Source organism: Lynx canadensis, chromosome B3 (assembly GCF_007474595.2).
Source record: "Lynx canadensis isolate LIC74 chromosome B3, mLynCan4.pri.v2, whole genome shotgun sequence".
Taxonomy (NCBI): Eukaryota; Metazoa; Chordata; class Mammalia; order Carnivora; family Felidae; genus Lynx; species Lynx canadensis.
Window position 1 is genome coordinate 42,147,873 of NC_044308.2, and position 21,738 is coordinate 42,169,610.

The 21,738-nt window shown below is 44.5% G+C and overlaps 1 protein-coding gene and 1 non-coding gene across 5 annotated transcripts in view; one reads left to right on the forward strand and one right to left on the reverse strand.

Moving 5' to 3' along the window:
• The window catches only part of TLN2 (talin 2), a 439,345-nt gene that overhangs the window by 299,449 nt on the left and 118,158 nt on the right, over nt 1-21,738 (reverse strand). The gene's annotated exons all lie outside the window — the stretch shown is intronic.
• LOC115517537 lies at nt 3,368-3,471 on the forward strand. Its single transcript, XR_003969977.1, has one exon. It is a non-coding gene; the product is annotated as a small nucleolar RNA U13 (small nucleolar RNA).

The window sequence follows — 21,738 nt, forward strand, 5'->3', positions numbered from 1 at the left end:
AGAGTGCCTAGTCACAACAAGGCACTGTTAATACACCAAAGCAGGTTAGGTTGCTTGAGGCCTCTTGGATGATTCTCTTTCCCCTGTGCACAAGGCAACGTGGATTTCATGAAGGCCTCTATCTGGCAACAGGGCACAACTGTTCCTGAGTTGCTTGAACACAAAAAAAGGATGTGCCAATTTGCCAAAAATATTTGCAGCCTCTGCTATGCCTGGAAGTCTGCCAGCAAAGTCAAGCAAGAACACATCTACACACACACACACACACACACACACACACACACACAACATACTGTGCAAATATGGGGTTACAAAGAGGTTGCCTCACTAGAGATGTTTCCAGCCCTATTTATCTGTCTTTCCCCCCACTCTTTCCCTCTTTCCTCCTCTACAGAAGAATGCGGACTCCCCCAGTATCTTAATCATTATTTCAACAAGCACCATGTGGAAGAAAGAGCAAAGAAGTGTATTATACTGTCCCTCACCCCGTAACTTTCCTATACACATCAGCCAATACAAGAAAAGCCCTAACATCCAGTGAGCTGCTCCCTGAGGCCACCTCTAAATCTCCACGGAGATTTTGTTTGTTTTGGTAACTATACTCAAACTTCCTTTATAAAGGCGCTTTTCCCAAAAAAATTTATGATCAGAGGGTAGAAGGTTAACTTAGGAATGGATGCTCAAAGAAATGACATATGTCACAAAGCAGATCAGAGCCTGGAAGAGTTGCAAGGCTATGGAACGGAGGTTTGTCCTTTTCAGGAAAACATGACCCTTTGTGTCTATGCTGTGCAGGGTTTTCTTCTGGGTGTTTGTGGGGAGAAGCTGTTCTAGGAATACATGGTAAACCGGAGGTCTTCCTTCCTGGTTCTCATTGCTTAGAGTATTTGTCAAGATTCATGAAAAGATGCTAGAGACAGAGATGTCCCAGAAAGCACCAGCACTGTGAGTTCAGAAAAGAGGTGCTGTGAGCTCCAGGACAGAATGGGGACTAGCGAAGAGCCACCAAGCTGGGCTGGGACCATCCAATACACACCTGGTACAGGGCAGAGCTTTCCACTTTCTAGAACATTTTCATATTTTTAGAAGGCCTATAAAAGCAAGGAACATATTTTTTTGAAATTTCATTGTAACACAGTGTTAACTCTCATCACCATGCTGTACATTAAATGCCCCAAACTCATTCCTCTTATAACTGAATGTTTGTACCCTTTGACCAACATCTCCCCATTTCTTCCATGTTCCAGCACCTGGCAACCACCATTCTAGTCTGTTTCTAGGAGTTGAGCTTTAATAGATTCTGAACATAAGTGAGATTGGATAGTATTTGTCTGGACTTGTCTCACTTAGCATAATGCCCTTAAGGTCCATCCATGTTGGTACAAAGAGCAGGATTTCCTTCTTGTGGGTAAATGATATTCCATTGTATCCATATATACCACACCTTCTTTATCCAGTCTTCAATGAACATTTTTAAGGAATTTACATCCTGGAGTATTTAACATTAAGAAGAACAGGTTCAGGTAGGGAGTAACCAATTCTAACAACTACCGAGATCACTACAGGTAACTTTCCTCATTATTTTCTTTTTTTTTAGAGAGAAGGAGCATAAAGGAGCCAGATATGACTCCTCATTAAATCCGGGAATGTTAGGGCTGGAAGGACATCAGCTTCCAATAGGGTAGACACTCAAAAAGCCCACAGTGCCCTTCACACCATCCCCAGGCTTTGCACGTGGACATTCCCAAGACCCCATCCTGAGTTCTCTTCTCATTCCTTGCAATCCTCCCTCTCAAGGCTCCCCACAGGAGTACTGAACACAGCATAAAATCATGCATGTGTGTAGTTAATCGTTGAATGAAAACTATTTGCCAAGGGCCAGGCATGTATCAGACGTTCCATCTTACACCATTTAATTAATGCCTGTCCCTCCCACTCGTCAATAAACCCCTTAACAGCAGAGACCATGTCTACATTAGATACAATGATAACTACAGTCCCCAACATAGAACCTGGCATAACTGGTATTCAGTAAATATAGGATGAATTAATAGAGCCCAACCACCTTATTGCAGAGTTGAGCATATGGAGTTCTTCAACACTTAGATGATGTGGACAAAGTCGTGCTCCTAGACAGCAACGAGCAAAAGACCAAGACCCAAGGCTTCCTTAAGAACACTGAGCATGAAGGTTATCAAATAGTGCTTTGGAGAAACCAACTTTAAAGGAGGTATCAGATAGATTAAAAGGCTCTGAAATTGGATAGAGAGCACTGCATGCAAACCCCAGGCCAGTCCCTGGAGTGGACACCTGTGAGCGGCCTCCATAGTACTCATTTCCTCTTAACACTCTCTGCTTGCATTTGCACTTCTGCAGAGACTGCCTACATTTCTCAGCTTTGGGGTGCAAATCCTAGGGTCTAGCCCAGTGGTGGCATCCATTCCCCTGGGCACAAGGAATGGTAGAAGGCAGACACACAACCTCAACCTCCAGCTTTAGTCCATGTCAAGACTTCCACTTCCCCTGTTTCAAAGTTGGTGGGCTCTTCCAGGGGTGATGTAAGCACTCATTCCTAAGACCTAGACCTCCTGAGGTTATTTGTGCTTCAGTGAGTTGTAGACAGCTTGTGTGTGGCAGAGGCCAACATACAGAGGAAAGTAGAGCCAAGAGAATCCTAGAGGCATGGACTAGATCCCCAATAGAAGCATGCATCTCTGGAACAAATCATACCTGAAGTCCATCCCATGGCTGGATTTTTCAGTCAAAAGAACCACTCAATTCCCTTTATGGTTTAAACCAGTTCAGGGTCAGTTTTCTTTTGTTGGCAAAAGAATCCTAGAATAATATTTGGTGTGTGACAATGGTTAAGTAAAAGGGAGATACCACTTACTTCAAAAGGACATCTTACCGATAAACAAGTGAGAAAAGCCTCCCACCACGACTGCACTTCCCAAGTCATAAATATTCTATGCATTTTTGTATTTTAAATTTACTTCTTTTTTATAGTCATCTCTACACCCAACATGGGGCCCGAACTCACAATCCCGAGATCAAGAGTCAAAATGCTGTTCTGACTGTGCCAGCCAGCCAGTCTGGTATTCTGTGCTTCTTATGGAAGGATTCATCACCAAGTTCTTCTCAATAATCTTTTCACCTAGTATATTATACAAATGGTTTCTAAATAATGTGCAACTTGGCAAAGCAGCTAGAGCAGCCAGAAGGTTAAAAAGGTTGAAAGTCACTGATAATGGCTCAATACAAAATGGAAACAAGCATCCCTGACGTTGTATTAAGTATATAAATAATCACGTCCACAGGCACAGAGTCATAGAGTTTATACTTATGTGTAAAGAATAGGACACTACAGATCCTTTCGTAGTTCCCAAGCGTGATGACTGGGTATTCACGCCGTTGTGTGACATGTGCCTCCCTAAAACCTTGTTACGACATTGGGATGTTACCCATCTGACATTCAGGAAAAAAAAAAAATCACAGTACACGAAGACACCCACTGTATAAAGGGAGATATTATCTACTGTGGCCTCTTTGGCTCATTGTCTCCCCATCAACACCCCTCTCCGCCTCCCCACCCCCCACGCACGTTATACACAAGGAGGTATCTGGGCACATGAAGTACCAGTCAAGCATGTTGACCCCTGGGTGGTCACCCTAGGAGTGGTCGTCAGTAGAGATGGTTCCCTGCACAAGATCAGCCAGAGAAGAAGAGAGACAGGCATGCCCTTGCGAGAACTATACAGGGACAAAACCAGAAAAGTCCGACTGTCTGAAATCCACGGGGCAAATTCCAAGGACAGAAATGAGAGAGAGGGCCAAGAAAGTCAAGGAAGTCAAGAGCATGAAGGAAGAGTGGGGAAGGAAAAGAGGAATTTGGCCAGGAGTGGACAGTAATAGCAATGGTCAACACACAGCAAGCACAGCACTGCGCAAGATCTTCACCTGCATCAGTTCTCACTGAATTCTCACACAAACCCACGAAGGTATTATTCTTATTTTGATCAATTATGGAAAATTTTAAACATACACAGAAGTATGGAGAACAGTCATTACGAAACATCACTGTAACACAGCTGCAGAAGTCCCCCATGCGGGTGGATTCTTAATGGATCTGGACTCCTCCTACCTTCTCACCGGTGGCCCTGGCCCCCAGAACCAAAAATGCATCAGCAAATCAGGTCAACAAGCTCGGACAAAAATGGGAGTCAACCTCCTAATTCTGACTTTATAAGCTTATGGCCTGGTTCCTGAAACCTGCCAATCTTCCCTCACCTGAGGAAGAACAGCATCTGTGTCTGTTCTGTCCTCCACAAGAACCATAGCAAACATCCACGGGACAGCAGGACAGAGTTTCCACATCTCGAAGTTCAGGGAATGATCTCTGAATCCCTCCCCTTCTCCATACATCCCATTAGGGACATACCAATGAATCTTTGCACTGAACTCATTGGCCACTTTACCCAGGAATATGTTAATTTTGTCTTTTCAACTAGATCACGCACTGTGCCCCTGTGAATCCGCTGCCTAAACCCCTTCAAGATCAAATCCAAACTACCGCCGCCAGGCAGAAAGGCCGGCCACATCCTGGCTTCCACTTACCTCTCCAGTTTGTCACCATCCTAATACCCTATCAACATGGAACATCTTGGGACTTCCACAGTGAGCTCCCAGCCTGCAACTGTTTTCCCACCTCCTCTGCATTGACTGAGAGGCCTTCCCTCCTTACCACCACCTGCCAACATTCCCAACCAGCCTGGCTCTGGCTAACATTCCTTTCTTTCCCTCCCTCTGGAAGCCCTTTGTGATAAGCTATCCCACCCTAAGAACCGGATGGGTACCATGCCTCTGCAATCCTGTAATACCTTGTACATGTCTCTCTCTGCACACGTACCACATTTTATAGGGGTTGGGTCTTAGGTTCTCCCACCCCCACCGTTACAGAGTGCTTCTTGAGAAGCATTTACTCATTTTTTAAATTTTTTTGCTGTTAAGTTTAATGGAAACCCAGGACACAATGAGTTCATTTGGACTGAGTTTAAGTATGACTATTTATACATACCTGCACAGTCAACAGCTGGAGGTCTAGTAGTTAAGTACAAATATTTACTTTTGCTCACCTTTTTAGTGTCCTGTGCCTAACAACAGACCTGACACATAGCTCTTCAGATGATGTTTATTGGAAGAAACAAGCCAAAGGGGGAGATGATGACCAGATGGACAGCAGGAAGCATACTTTCAACTTTTAAAAATCTCTCCAAAGAGCTTCATGGCTAGTGGGTGTTTAGATGTCCGACTGACCCTTTGAGGGAACGAACACCTGAGTTAATGACCCATCATCCACTGGTACTCCTTCCTTCCAGTTCCACAGGGGGCTAGTAATCCTAGGGTTCAGGTTTTTGACAGACAGGTTTGGGCTCACCCTGCTCCCACCCTCCATGGTGACGCTGACTTTAATCACACCCTCTGTGAGACCCTTGTCTGAAACCAAGTACTGACTTCTTAACCCTCCCCACTAAAGGTACACTATCACCCCCAACATGGACACAATGCTTTTCCAGATCTGGGCCTACTCAGTGGTGCATGTGTTAGAAATGCCACAGTCACCGCCCCCGAAGACTAAGCAAAGTGCACTGGTCCAGGTACAAATCCCACCCACCACCCATTCTTGGCACATAGAGAACAGGACAACTCTCTCCACATCCAAAACACGATACGTGTATAACATGAAAATGCTTCTGAAAGAGCACGTTTATCAGTCCTGCCTTGGAACTGGTCTACTCAAAATTTGACTAAGGTTGGGCGGGGTGGGTGGTGGGAAAGCACCAGGAAGAGCAAATCATCAATTCTTTCCCCCAAAGCAAGCTATGGTTTCTACTCTGAGGTTAGCCTTAAAATTTAGTTTCCACTGGTATGCTCTTTACAAATCACAACTGAACCATCCTTAATTCCCCACCAGAGGCAAGTGACAGGATACTGTACTTTAAGGTCTATTGTCATTTTACGTTTCCCTGAAAAATAAAGATGTTTTATTATGGTAATCAGCAGGTTATAAAGCACCCACCCTCTCTCCAGAGTAAATCAAATCACATAGATCTTCTCTCATATTTTTTTAAGGCATTCCATTTGTTCTCAGAAGCTTCAACAATTTCTCAGAATGACAGTCCTACGTTTATTGATTCACAAATGGCCTCAGTCTGTCACGTAGGGATATTTTACTTCCCATACAAAGGGGTCAGAAGGTAGAATTTAATCTTTTAATTTACAGGTAAAACTTCACTCTTTTTGTCTCTTTGGAAGTGTACATGGAACCATGTGAATGTAGGAATCCAAGTAAGACCCCAAATGTAAAACCAAGGAGGAAGGATATGCTCAAGGCCCCTCTAGCCACAGAAGACAGAATCTGCTTCTGTAAGTACATCTTCCTGAAAAGACTTCCCAGTTCCAAAATTTGCCACCAGTTTATTCATCTGACACAGGTGAGTTCCAATCTCACACTTATGAAGCTTTGGACAAACTGTTACATGTAACACAAAACACTTTGTAACAAGACTTTGCAGGGAGAGAACCTGGAGGAATGAGAGCTAGTGGAGTAGAAACGCTTCTAGGTGCTCAATACCACACCGCCATTAATGACTGTCTCCTTAAACTGTCGGTACAAGAACAGAGGTAATGTTCCAAGGGTAACAACCAAGACAGGCTGGTGTTTAAGGCCTGGGAAAAGCAGAGTTGCTGGACAGATAGAAAGTGAAGACATTTAGCAGCTTCCCGAATACCATACAAAGAAAAGGGTGCCCTCAATCAATGTCTGAAGTGGGCTCTTAAGACCCAAAAAATCCCCTCAAGACAGGAGCCGAGCCATCAGTCAGGCTTGACGTTGATAGAATCACCCCTTTAAAACTACCCTTTGTACCCTTATTATCCATCATCTAGCCTTCTGCATGAGCCCAACCACAGGGTAAGCCATCCAGGACAGTGGGCTAGGAGTAAGGCCCAGCTGAGGGACTGAGCAAATAAATCACTTCTCCCCTTGAGGCTCAGTTGCCTTATCCATGAAATGGTTAAGTTCTAAGCTTCCAGTGAGACAATCTTCCTTTATTAACTTTATATAGTGCATGGTCTGACTTCACCTTCCAGGAACTAAGGCCCTCCGTGTAAACTGGTTCAGCCTGTGGATTAAAAAAGCACCATGGGAAGACTAGCCCCGACCCCTGAAAATCAAGGTGCTGTTAGTCCTAGAGATCAAGGGACTACTTATTTATACTATTTATTTAGAAAATGCTTTTTAATATTTATTTTGAAAGAGAGATAGAGAGTAAGCAGGGGAGGAGCAAAGAGAGAGGGAGACAGAGAATCCCAAGCAGGCTCCGTGCTGTCAATGCAAAGGGCTCGAACCCACAAACTTTGAGGTCATAACCTGAGCCGAAATCAAGAGTTGGACGCTTAACCAAATGAGCCACCCAGGCGCTCATTTTAGAAAGACATGTTTTAAAAGAAAGAATGTTTTAAAAGAAAACATCTTTTAAAAACAACATCACAGCATCAACAGATTGGTCAGGAAAGCATTCCATGAACTTGATAAAGCCCTAGCCAGAGAGCATCCGTGCATCACTTTCCTCTCTCCCACAACAAAAGCACAGCTGAGCCTGGACAGCAGTGAGCTGACCTCCCTCCGACCACTACACACACATCCACATGATTACGAAACTCCACACACGGTCCAAAGAGGCACGACAACAGATATACTGTGCCAATCAACAGTATTTCACAAGGAGGCAAAAATAAAAAATGCATTTCTCTTCAACTATCCTCAATCATCAGGAAGTCATTTTCCTTGAATCCTTTTCAAAAATGCACCCAGATTCGTGTCACAGAAGGAAAAAAAAAAAAAAGGAAGAAGAATATCAGAAGCACTTTGGGCTGAGAAAAGGGATACGGACCTTTACCGGAACCCGTGACCTAGGACTCACAGGCATTTTAAGGGACTATCAAGGGTTCCTGAGTGGCTTAGTCAGATGAGCATCCAACTTCGGCTCAGGTCACGATCTGGCAGTTCACACGTGCGAGCCCGGCATTGGGCTCTGTGCTGACAGCTCAGAACCTGGAGCTTGCTTTGGATTCAGTGTCTCCCTCTCTCTCAGCCCCTCTCCTGCTTGTCCGCTCACACACACTCTCTGTCTCTCAGAAATAAACATAAAAAAAAAAAAAATAATAAGGGACAATCATAGAGAAATGGTTCCAAGCCTGGCTGTCCCTTAGTAACACCTGGGCAGCCTTAAAAAAAAGCCCATGCCAGGGTCCCATCACTAGTTTAACTAGTCTGGACTGGGCCCTGCCCATTTGTAGTTATAAATGCTTCCCAACTCTGCACACCACTAATTAAGAGGCTCTTCAAACTACAAAGCAAGTTAGCGTTAGGCAACTGTTTTGCAGCACTAATTTCAGGATATGGGATTTCCGACAGAAACGTCAATCGACAACAAAACAGGAACAGTAATGACAGAAATCAAGTGAAGGTCATGTGTTTCCATGTGTCATTTTAAGGAAGAAAACTCCACAAGCACGTTAATGAAAACCAAATGCTAGGAATGGAGGGTGGTGGTGATTTCACAACTTTATGCGTTTGTCAGAAACCCATACACATACACACAACGGACTTATTGCATGGAAATTAAAAATAAATTTAAAACATACTCAGAAAAAAAAAAGTGATACATTCATTTATTCTAGGAATTCTCAATCTCCACTAAATGCTAGAATTACCCAGGGAGTCTTTAAAAATCTGGCTGTCCCAGCTGCACCCCAGATCAAGGACATCAGAACCTCTGGTGGGCATCTATAGTTTTTAAAGCTCCACGGGTGATTCCAATGGGCAACCCTGTCTCCCAACTTCCAGAACAGTAAGAAAAATCAGGCCCAATGGATGTTAACACATATCCATAAAAACATGGCTTCCAACAAGAGTCATCACTTCTTCTACCTTCCACCCATTCAGGGAAGTTCACTAAAACCTACTTTTTTTGTCTATCAACTTTTGTTTGGTTTCAGAATATCCTCGTGACCCACAAGCCAAACAAAAGAGGTGCCGTGATACCCACCAGCAGCCTACACCATCGCCTGCAAAAGTGCTGAAAGGTTTTAAAGCACAGCAGTAGTTCTGAAACATCAACAACTCCTGGATGGGTGGTTCCGAGACACTGACTGCTGACCCCACCCTGGAGTTTTCTGATTCAGTAGGTCTCTGGGGTGAGGCCACAGAATCTGCATTTCTGTTTGTTTCATATATGTATATGTGTATATATATATATACATATACACACACACACATAATACATGAGTTCATTCATTTAGTCTGCAAGAGCCCACGCACAAGCCTACACGGGAGGGGGAGAGGGGGGAGAGGGGGGAGAGGGGAGAGGGGAGATGGGGAGAGGTGGAGAGGGGTAGATGGGGATTTTGCGTGGATGTTTCTCTTTACTCTCTTTTCTCGTCTTTCTCTCTTCTCTTCCTTTCCTCTTTCTCTCCTCCCCCCTAGCTTCTCTCCACTGTTCCATTCTGGGCTTGAACTCATGAATCATAAGATCATGACCTGAACCAAAGTTGGAAGCTTAAGTGACTAAGCTACCCAAGTGCCCCACTCCCCCTTCCCCCCTCCCAGAATTTGCATTTCTAACAAATTCCCAGGGGCTGCTGCTTGGAGACCATGTTCTAAAGCAAAGTGAACTAAATAGAGACTTGAAAGCCAGTGCTGAAGCTAAACCAGACAGTTTTTCGGTCACGACAGCCACAGCGCAGAGACTACTGGTCAGTTTCAGTGAACAAATTGTATTTACAAACTGACCTTCAGCAAGACATTACAAAGACCTGCAGGTAAGTAAAGCAGAATAGATTATCTCTCATCTAAAGGCAACGTGCTACTCAAAGGGTGATGCACAAACCTAGGCATCACCTAGAACGGGTTACAAATGCAGCATCTCAGGCCTTACTCCAAACCTTACTGGGTCAGAAAGTATCTGAATAGGATCCCTGGAATATGAAATGCACATTAAATCAGCCTTGACCAGTTCCCTCACTCACACCACCATTACTGAGCACCTACTCTGCATAAACCCTAGCAGTCAATTGCGCAGACAACCCTTACACTCCTGGAGCTTCCATGGGGCAAAGGATAAAACTCAAGCCCAGAGCTGTTGGACTAGGCAAGGTCACAGAGCCAGCCAGTGGTAGAGACAGGTTTAGAACCCATGTCTCTTAAACCCTGTACAGTAGAAATTATACAGGCCACTGCCTCTATCAATATCACAAACATAATTCCAAGCCAAGAGGATACCAAAAAATAAATTACAAGTCAGGGGCACCTGGGGAGCTCAGTCAGTTGAGCGTCAGACTCCTGATTTCGGCTCAGGTCATGATCTCACGGTTCATGGGTTCAAGCCCCATATGGGTCTCCATGCTTAGCAAGAAGCCTGCTTGAGATTCTCTCTCCCTCTACCCCTCCCCTCCACCTGTGCACTCCAATAAATCAAAAAATAAAGTCAGTTTCTACACATCATATTAGGAGACCTAATTTTTCTAATCTTCATTAATGTCTACTCTGACCAAACATTGCTAGATTATATTGGCCAATGCAGGGTGTTTAGGTAGATAGGTTTTTCTCAGATCTAAGAACCGAATGAATAAACAAGTGTTAGGTAGAAAAAACATTTTGACCACAGGCATTACCTACTATTCAAGATCTTCCCTTTGGTAATTAAAATGGGACCCAGGCCCCATTAATCAAAACCAACAGCAAACATTTTGGTTCACATCACAGGCACACAGTCAATCACCTAAACCTCAAAGCCACCAGAATGGGGATCTTGTCACATCACTAACTCCTAGTAATTCACAGGGTTCACTGCATGGGGTTGTCCTGAACAGCTGCCCACAGACTGCAGGACATAAAGACCAACTTCCCTGCCTGGGCAGAGTGCCAGGATGGCGGGTAGGCCTGGTGCTAATATCAGCAAACACCCATAAAGACATAAATATTGTCATGATTTAAATCCTCTAAGCATTGCCCACAGGAGGCAAACTTTCTTGTTCAATAATTAATGAGGTGAGGAAGAAGAATATTCTCAAAACAAAAATCAGCTAATTATCTTAGTCTCTCTAAATGCATGTGTAAAATAATCCTTACCATCTAAAAATTTGAATTAGAGCTCGTAACTAAATGAAAATTGGACCCAAATGGATCACTGTCAGAAGGGGAGGGGAGGGGAGGGGAGGGAAGGCAAGGGAAAGCAGACAGACCCCAAGCAACACAGCCCCACCAGCTTTCCCTGACTCGCCCACCTCAAAGCTGCACAACGTGAGAATCACAGACCATCTGCTTCACAATCTTGTCAACGTTCAAAACACATGGTCCTGGGCCCAAGAGGTCACACAGTTAACGAACCTCTCTGAATGGATCCCTGCGCACCTAAAATTTTGAGGCCGAGTACCCACCTGACCTAGGTACAGTTGAAGGAGAACCGTCAGACTCATTACTTCATCTTACCTTCACAACTGTGCAGCATCGATATATCTCATTTTCTGAGGAAGATCCAATCAAGGAAGCTGAGTGCTTTGCCCAAGATCATACAGCAGGTAAGCAACCATGGCTAAGACCCCACATTCAAGGTTTGTCAGCTCAAATCAAGGCATCCAATCCACATAAATCAAAGAACAAGCAAGCATGGTCCTGTTGCCCAATCAGTATTTACCATGTGAAGAGCAATGTTCTTAAAAGAAAAAAAAAAAAGAAAAGCAGAGATTTGGTCCCTTTTTTGTAGGGTATTTCAGGGGCTGTTCTAGGCCCTACTTACCAGATAGGGCCATGACTGCCAAGAGGGTCAATCACACATGCTGCAAGGGGCTGTGCTGAGCAGCTGGCTTTGTATGAGCACCACCTATCATGCCAATGGCCTGATGAAAGTTCACGTAGCTTCCAACTATTCCCAGTGAATACTATTCCAAGAAGCTTAGACTCTTCTTTCCATTAAGTAAACCTGGGTCATTCATCACCTGGGAGACAGCCACACTCTCTCTCAGATGATTCCTAAATGGACTGGCTTCAGGAGACTCACCTGAGGCCCCATCTAAGCTACAGATCCCTGAATCCCTTTCAGCTTGGAGATAATGATTCAGAAACGAATAGCAAATCCATTTTAGCACTGGGGGAGAGGAGACGGAAGTCTCCGGTTTCCACGTTGAGTGGGGAAGGCCCAAGTAGAACACAGAAACTGTAAGCCATGTAAGGAAAGATGGATAAATTCAACTCCATCTCCTTTTTAAAAATGTACATGGCAGGGACGCCTCAGTGGCTCAGTCGGTTGGGCATCCAACTTCAGCTAATGTCATGATCTCATGGCTCATGAGTTCGAGCCCCACATCAGGCTCTGTGCTGACAGATCAGAGCCTGGAGCCTGCTTCGGATTCTGGGTCTCCCTCTCTGTCCCTCCCCACTTCTCTCTCTCTCTCTCTCTCTCTCTCTCTCTCTCTCTCTCTCACACACACACACACACACACACACACACACACACACAGTAAACAAACATTAAAAAAATCTCTTTAAATATTCAATGCAATACACACTATATATTAGTTCAATGACAAATGATCAACTAGGAAAAATTACTTGCAACTCTCACAATAAAGAACCTTCTTAAGACTTCTAACAAATGAACAAGAAATAGACCAATAACCTAACAACAACAATGGCACCAAAGTATGACCATGCAACAAGGAAAGTCAGGAAAGGAGTTCTGTGAGAAGATGTTCAACCCCACTGGTAAGAAAAACATGTATTAAAACTACGGCAGGACACTTTTTCATCTGTTGGAAAGACAAAGATCAAAAAGTCTAACAGTATGGATACAGGATTGGAGAAAGGAGAATTCCTTTACATCTTTCCTTGAAGGAGAAAAATTTGGTATTGTCCATCAAGCTGTAAAATCTATAGTTCTACTTTTAGGATTTTACTTTATAGACAAATTCATGTATACACCGTATACCATTTATTCATGGATGTTAAGAACCCACCAAATATCAGAGACCAAAAAAATATCTATCAATAGAGAAGAAGGGAAGTTATGATGCATCCACATGACAGAGGACTAAGCAGCCATTAGGGGAGCCTGGGGAACTCAGCTGGTTGAGCATCCGACTCTTGATTTCAACTCAAGTCATGATTCCAGGGTTATGGGATCTAGCCCTATGTAAGACTCTGTGCTGGGCACTGGAAACTGCTTAAGATTCTTTCACTCTCCTCCCTCTGCACTCTCCCCCACTCATGCACACACACTCTAAACTGAAAATAAATTTTAAAAAAATAGGCAGTTCTCTAAGTACTGATATGCAAAGACCCATGAAATATAGAGCAAAACACTCGGAAGTAAACAGTATGTGATCACTTGTGCTTTAAAATATAGTTGTGGGGCACCTGGGTGGCTCAGTTGGTTAAGCGTCCAACTTCGGCTCAGGTCATGATCTCGCAGTTCTTGGGTTCGCACCCTGCATCGGGCTCTGTGCTGACAGCTCAGAGCCTGGAGCCTGCCTCGGATTCTGTGTCTCCCTTTCTGCCCCTTCCCTTCTCGTGCTCTCTCTCTCAAAAATAAACATTAAAATTTTTTTCAAAATATAGTTGTATAAATAATATACACATACATGCACATTTGTCTACCCCTAGTTTATCTCTGGACAGACACATAAAACATAGGAGAAGCTGCCTGAGAGAAGGTACGTGACAGATGCAGGAAGGAGAATTACTGCCACCACATATCTACCCTCCATTTGTGCTCTGCTTATTCAGGAAAAAATAAAAATAAAAATAACTAAGAGAGGCAGAGATTGGAGATGGGGTGGTGTGAAAGAAACCAACTAGGTGTTAAGTTGTAGCCCATTCTCCCCTACATCTCTCTTCAGGTAAGTAATCTGACAGTACTTGTTAAAAACCCTGAAAATATTCCTTCAGCCCATGTAATTCCACTTCTAGCAATCTGTCCCAGAATGCTGAAAAAGCTTTTAATACGAAGATGGCTGTTGAAGTATTACCTCTCATCATGAAACAATGCGAACAAGTACAATGGGTGTTGGCCATGCCTTTCAATAATACTCAGTTCTGCTACAGAGAAGAAGAGAATGAATGGATGAAACTTACAGGATAGGTGACTTACAGAGGGTAAACAAGCACACAGATTGCGTGACGTGGTAGCTACAAAGAAGTAGAACACATGTGCACTGAACATAGATAGGAAGGGACAGAATGACCAAGTGGTCACCCAGTATTCTTGAGCAAACACCCAAATATGGTCACCCATTGGTGACACCCATTCTGGCCCAGTTGGTGTATTATGGGAGAAGAAAAGCTCTTGATGTTCAACAGGAGCTTTGATAAGAGACACATGTGGCCAGGAATGCTTCCTCCTGAATTCCTGCAACAGACCAAGTGTATGGGGTCCAGGAATCTTCTGTTTTCTGAGCCCTCTGGCTCATTCTCAGTTCTGTCCTTGTAATTACATCATCAGCAGGGAAGGGCATGGTGGCTAATAGACAGGATATACGAATACTACCCAAGCCAGCACACAAGTACTGTGGTCCACCTATCCTGCCGGACCTACATGCCTTAACCTAATCTCTCTCCTTGCTTCTTACTGTGTATTGAGATTGACACAAACTGAATTAATTTCAACACTTTAGTTTGGTCTGGGGACCCAATTTTGACTCCTTGGATAATGTCTTCAGAGCCTACCATACCATCAGGATAATTTTCCACCACTACAAATATAGCAAATGATCAGGTTAATTGATATAGCCACTTAAGTGGCTATATCAGTTTAAACCACGTTTACACAATTTGAAATAACATAAGCATTGTCAATATGAATTGGAAAATAATATAAATATAAACTATATTAAAAATTTCCTAATTTTATTCCAAGTATGCAAACATCTACTAAAAAAACTTTAAGGAGGGGGTGGTGCCTAGCTGGCTCAGTCAGAAGGGCATGCAATTCTTGATCTCAGGCCCATGAGTTTGAACCTGAGAGAACTTAAATAAAACTTAATAAAAGTAAAAAACAACAACAACAACAACAAAAAACAACTCTAGGAAAAGCAGTAAAATATTAACAACTGTCTCCAAGGTAAATACCTGCATGTTGTGTTTAAAGTATTTGTTATATTTTACACGTTATTTTTATAATCTGGAAAAATAAGTTTTTAAATGTTGGGGTGCCTGGGTGGCTCAGTTGGTTGGGCGTCTGACTTAAGCTCAGGTCATCATCTTATGGTTCGTGGGTTGGAGCCCTGCATCGGACTCTGTGCTGACAGCTCAGAGCCTGGAGCCTGCTTCGGATTCTGTGTTCCCCTCTCTCTACCCCTCTCCTGCTCGCACTTTATCTCTCTCTCAAAAATAATTTTTTTTAAGTTTTTAAATATGCACCGAAAGAGACTAGAAGGAAATCTATCACAATGACAAGTTGCTGTGGGTTTTGGAGTAACTATTTTATTCTTCCACTTTTGTATGAGTTCAGTAATGATCGCCTTATACTTCTACAAAGATAAACAAAAAACACATTTTTCTCTTTGAGAAAAAGAGGCGGGCAGTGGTTAAAACCCACAAGATAAAAGCCGGCCCATGAAGCAAGAGTTAAAGCCTTACTATACTCAGCTATAAATCTCCGTGAACTCCAGGTTGAAATAAAATCTGTCAGAATCTTGGGGCGCCTGGGTGGCGCAGTCGGTTAAGCGTCCGACTTCAGCCAGGTCACGATCTTGCGGTGCGTGAGTTCGAGCCCCGCATCAGGCTCTGGGCTGATGGCTCAGAGCCTGGAGCCTGTTTCCAATTCTGTGTCTCCCTCTCTCTCTGCCCCTCCCCCATTCATGCTCTGTCTCTCTCTGTCCCAAAAATAAATGAACGTTGAAAAAAAAAATTTTAAAAAAATAAAAAATAAAAAATAAAAAAAATCTGTCAGAATCTTCCTATCTCAACTGTGGGAACAAGACGGAAGTTTTCTGCAAGGTTCCCAAGGCAGGAGCTCGTCTTTGGGACGGACTCACTACTATTTCCCCAAGGATGTGAGGTCACTTCTGTCCCTGAGAGATATCAGAGTGCAGTGACCCTCCTGCTGTGCTCAAACACCTGTACACAGTAACAAGTGATAAGCCAGGTGGATTCTTCCTTAAGTAAGGTTTGTCTTAAGGCCACCTGGGTGACTCAATAGATCAAGCATCTGACTTAAGTTCAGCAACCGACTTAACTCACAGTTGGTGAGTTCAAGCACTGTGTCAGGCTCTGTGCTGACAGCTCAGAGTCTGGAACCTGCACTTCGGATTCTGTGTCTCCCTCTCTCTATGCTCCTCTCCTGCTTACACTCTGTCTCTCTCTCAAAAAATAAACATTCAAAAAAAGTTTTTAAAGAAATTTCTTTTAAGAAAAGAAATTAAGAAAAAAAAAACAATACAGGCCAGTGGTTTCTTGAGGCAGAAGCATGAGAATTTTATCCCCATCCCCAGCAGTACAAGGCCAAAGGTCCCAGTTCAACTCGTCGGAACACTCAGCGTCCCTCCCAGAAGAGACCATATCTTGCCATATAGTCAACATCACCTAAAATGCTCTCTGCAGAATCCAAAGAAAACTCCAGATTCTAGCGCCCAACACTTCACAGCCTCCCCAGTTGTACCAGCTGTAGGATGCGCTCCTCACCAAGGGTCCAAAATCCATCCCACATTCCCAACACCCATGTCCCTAGAACTCTCCCTTGAAGCCTTCCCAAGAATCAAAAAGAAGCTCACGGCTCGGGGTCTCTTTGGTACCATAAGGGCATGGGTGCACGTGCCTGCATATGTACACAAGTCTATACACCGGAGATGCACATATAGGGTGTAATGGACTCTGCACAGGCCATCTGTTGCTGTACGTCACGCGTACTGCAATACCCACACATATACTTAAGTCTAGTTAACACCACGGTCCAAGTCTTCCGTTACTCATCGCTTCATCTGCACACATACAGGAGAAGCTCCCTGACGACCGGAGCCAGCGTCTGTAACCCTTCCATCACCTGCCACACAGAAACACGACTATCAAACAGGCCAAGAGAACCAGAAATCACATGGGACGGAGTCTGTCAGAGATTCATTTGGACCAGCATCCTAGTGGATGGAGACCTGAGGTTTTAAGTGTTTACTTCCCTTCGGAGGCAGGATACCTTTAAGATCTGAGGGACCCTACCCAGCAGATGAAGTCCATTAAACTACTGTAGGAAGATTCTCTGAGACCACTGTAATGAGCCAGGCCACCCCACAGCAGGGGCCACTCCTGGGTCCTGGTGTTGGCTTCCCTGGGCCTTGAAGGGGACCCTGAGGAGACGCAGTAGCATAGCCCGAGGAACGCATGCGCGCAGACCAGCAGCCAGAGTACCCAAGAACGATGGTTACACATGTACATGCGTCCGTGTCTCAAGACAATGCACCAGTGTTTTCATACTCATTAGAAAAACAGATATGGATTTTCCCCCTTGTTTTGTTTATTCCATTTGTTGAGTATCGACAGAAGAGAAAATAATAAATGCACAGTCTACCTGACCAAGCCCATCACTGCCACTCTTGACCACCCTTCGTGCCCAATTCTGGCATTAATGCAGAACTAAAGCCTTGAGGGGCACCTGGGTGGCGCAGTCGGTTAGGTGTCCGACTTCGGCTCAGGTCATGATCTCGCGGTCCGTGAGTTCGAGCCCCGCGTCGGGCTCTGCGCTGACAGCTCAGAGGCTGGAGCCCGTTTCCGATTCTGTCTCTCCCTCTCTTTCTGCCCCTCCCCTGCACACGCTGTCTCCCTCTCCCTTCCTCCCTCTCTCATAAACATTTAACCACTTTTTTTAAAAAGAAAAAAAAAAGAACGAAAGCCTTTACAATGCTCCTCTCCCAACTGCTCTTCCAGCAACTCCCGCTGGCAGCACAGGTACTGGCCCAACACCACACCACAGAGAGTCTTGAGGACACAGAGGATCAGCAAGCCTCGGCAGGATGGCAAGGCCACGATGTAGACAGAGAAGGCAGCGGTGCTGAGTGCTGAGAGAGGAGGGTGACATCCGGGAGGCCTCAGCTCTGCTGAACACCAACAGCACCTGGGGAGATACCACCCCCCTGGGGCTCAGTCAGTACATCCCTTCAACCACCCCAGGGGTCTCTTTGGGCAAAACAGCCCACAAATGTAGCTAAGCCCGGGTCCCATTTCCCGCAAGGCACAAGGGATACGCTATTACGAAAGGGGCAATAAAAAAACCAAGTACAGGAAGTCAAAACAGGCAAGAAAAAGCAGACTGAGCCAATTCTCACCCATTTCTCATACCTGAGAAGATCCGACCGAACTCAGACATCACCACAGAAAAGAAATGGTCCTAACCTCAAGCACGGTTCTGCCAATGGCCCGAGAAAATATGTCCAGACAAAGAGGGTGGGGAGGTCCCTGAGGATCTGGCAAATGACCCCATTTCCAAAGTGAACACGGGGATATATTCAATCAGTGCTAGAGGAACCGAGTCACAAACTCGTAAGCACAGGTTACTCACATGGTGCTTTTAAATCATCTCTAAAAGATGGGTATACATTCCAGGGAGTTCTGAGAACGTTGTACATATCCCCCTCATTTTGTACGAGAAGATGTGTCACCTAAGGACACATGGCTGGCTTTAGCAACTTAGTTGTAAGAAGCAGATCGAACATAGCCAAGAGGCAGGGCAGGGTTCTAGATAAAAAAGATTTATAGCCAGACAGAATAGGACAAGAGTCATGGGACCTTGAGCACGTGCCTTCCATTCCCCAAGACCCAGCCTCCTTACATGTCAAACTGGAACAGCGACAGCATTCTTGTAAAGAAGCTCTAACATGAACTAATGCACACAAACACCACGGTGGCAGCTAGAGTGAGGACTACAACATTGTTACTCTCATCCCTTCCAGCTAACTTATGACTTGACATCAGTCATTTGCGTTGAGGGTCTCTTTTCCCCCTTGAGTACAAAATGAAGGCAGATACTTTCTGACGTGAAATCCTTTGGATTCTAAGCTCTTCTCTATTCACCTGATTAGGAGACCCATCATGGGCAACAGAAACAGACTGGAACTTCCAGATCTTACCAAAGTTTTTCAAACATCTGTAAAAATCCATGAAGAAAAACAAACAGGGGCATCTGGGTGGCTCAGGTGGTTAAGTGTCTGACTTCGGCACAGGTCATGATCTCATGGTTCATGGGTTCAAGCCCCATGTCAGGCACTGTGCTGACAGCTCAGAGCCTGCAGCCTGCTTCATGCTCTGTGTCTTCCCGTCTCTCTCTCTCTCTCTCTGCCCCTCCCCTGCTCACGCTCTTTCTCAAAAATAAACATCAACAAAAATTAACAAAGAGAAGCAAACGTATAATACACATATGAACACAACCCAACTGATGGCAAATTCTAAAGCCAGATGTCCGAATGAAGGTGTCGACAACCATGACGTCAACTGACATCAGACTGGCATCCGATGACAGGCACAAGGCTGTCTAAGTTACATGATTTTATCTATTCCTTAGGAGTTTAAAGCCAAGGTGTGTGTCAAGTCGTATCTGAGGCTCAGAGAAAAGCAACTGGTTTTTGTCCCAGGAGAAGAGTTCCCCCAGGTGCTCAAGCCTGGGTTCTCTCTCCAGGCCACTCTGCCTCAGCACCACTGAGCTCCCGTGAGGAAGCCAAAATCGCTTCCTACCACACACCCCTGTGAGGATGGCAAGTATTCCATTAGAACAATCACTTGGAATATAAAATCCCTCCATTTACAGAGCTCCTATTCACAGTCTTTAAAAGGCAATGATTTTAATTTATGTACCAACAAGACAGTTTAATTCCCCTGCATAGAAAAGGCTATGTTATCAGAGCACAGGAATGCTGGAAGGGCCCAGAATTCCCATAAACAAGGAGTCCCAGGTGGTTTTAAGGGCTCTCCCTCCTAAGAGACTATCAGGGTAGGGATTTGTATTTACAAAATGCCTAACCGGGAAGCAGAGAGTAGTGTATGTCAAATAACCCTACACCCTCAGCCCCTCAAAAGCAAATAGAAGCAGCACCGGGTTGGGGGGGGGGGAGGAGGAGGGAGGGGAGAGGGGGTGTGGCGGACTCGCTTCCCTACTGCTTTTGCCTCCAGGTCCCCAGCAAGACTGTGAGCTCTTCCCTGAGGTCTGTATGCTCAATATGGCTAAAGAATCCACAGTTACCTCACCATCAGAGAACTGGGCAATTCAACTTGCCTTTAGTCTTTAATTTCTAACTGCCCCTTCCCCACCCTTTTTTTTTTTTTTAAGTAATCCATACAGTACTTACTCTTTAAAATTTATTGAAAGGTACCCACGGCCACTTTCCAGGTGTGCTCTTCGTGTCAAGTATGTGCCAGTTACTGGACTGCCGTTCCATGCATTTCCACTAAATTAAGTTGCTACATCTTACTCTTGTTTGCTTGATATTTCGATTACTAACAATGGCATGTTCAATTCTCCCACTATGCCATGGCATTGTCAATTTCTCCCTGTGGCATTCAGTTACATTCTCTGTATATGAGAAACTACGTATTAAGGGCTAACAAGTGTTAGAATTTTTACATGTACCCCATATACATTGTTGCCAATTTTATTTTACAAGCAGCTTCAGAAACCGGGCAGACTTGGGTGTGAGATCCCAACTCCATCACCTGCTCTAAGACCCTGTTTTCTCATCCCTAAAAAGTAATGTATACCTCACTGAACATCACAGTTCCTCAGAGGCTGAACTAATATAATTCATCTAATACACATAGCATAGTGCCCCTCTCTCAGAATGCTAGCTGCTAATAAAATGGTCTAGAACCTAAGATCAGCCAGCTATTTATCAATATGGAAGTGGAACTCTGTGACCTATCAGGTGTTAGGATGGGGTATGGGAGGAAACAGATGTTTTATCCACAGTGTTTATTTCAGGGCTTAACAGATGATGACAACTACCTCGTCCATACCTCACCAAGAATGGTTACTCACATGACAGCTCAAAACTCCATGTCCCCAACTTTATTGCAATTGCCCAGTCTACCTTGTCCTCTCTGGGATAGATTTCCTCTAGTTGTTGGCTTGAGGACTGTGTTGAAACAGTTGCACAATGATACACTTTATATACTTCTGGTTCTGAGAAACACCTGGCTTATTTTTTTTTTTTTAATTTTTTTTTTCAACGTTTATTTATTTTTGGGACAGAGAGAGACAGAGCATGAACGGGGGAGGGGCAGAGAGAGAGGGAGACACAGAATCGGAAACAGGCTCCAGGCTCCGAGCCATCAGCCCAGAGCCTGACGCGGGGCTCAAACTCCCGGACCGCGAGATCGTGACCTGGCTGAAGTCGGACGCTTAACCGACTGCGCCACCCAGGCGCCCCTCACCTGGCTTATTTAAAGCAGTTAAGAGTTACCTTCCTCAACTGTAGGTAACTTGGGAAGGCTTATCCCTGACCCTGGAACCCATGGGATTGTGTGTATGTTTGTGTTTTGGAGGCGGGGCAGGGAGGGGGGTGGGATGTGTGTGTGAAAGCAATTTCAAGGCAGACCATTCATTTTGTTAACAGTTTCCAAATCCTCTATAACATTCTCCCACATCCCAGCGGGGAGAGCGAAATCTTTGTCAAAGTCAAAGTTAATTGCACATCAGAGGGAGAAGA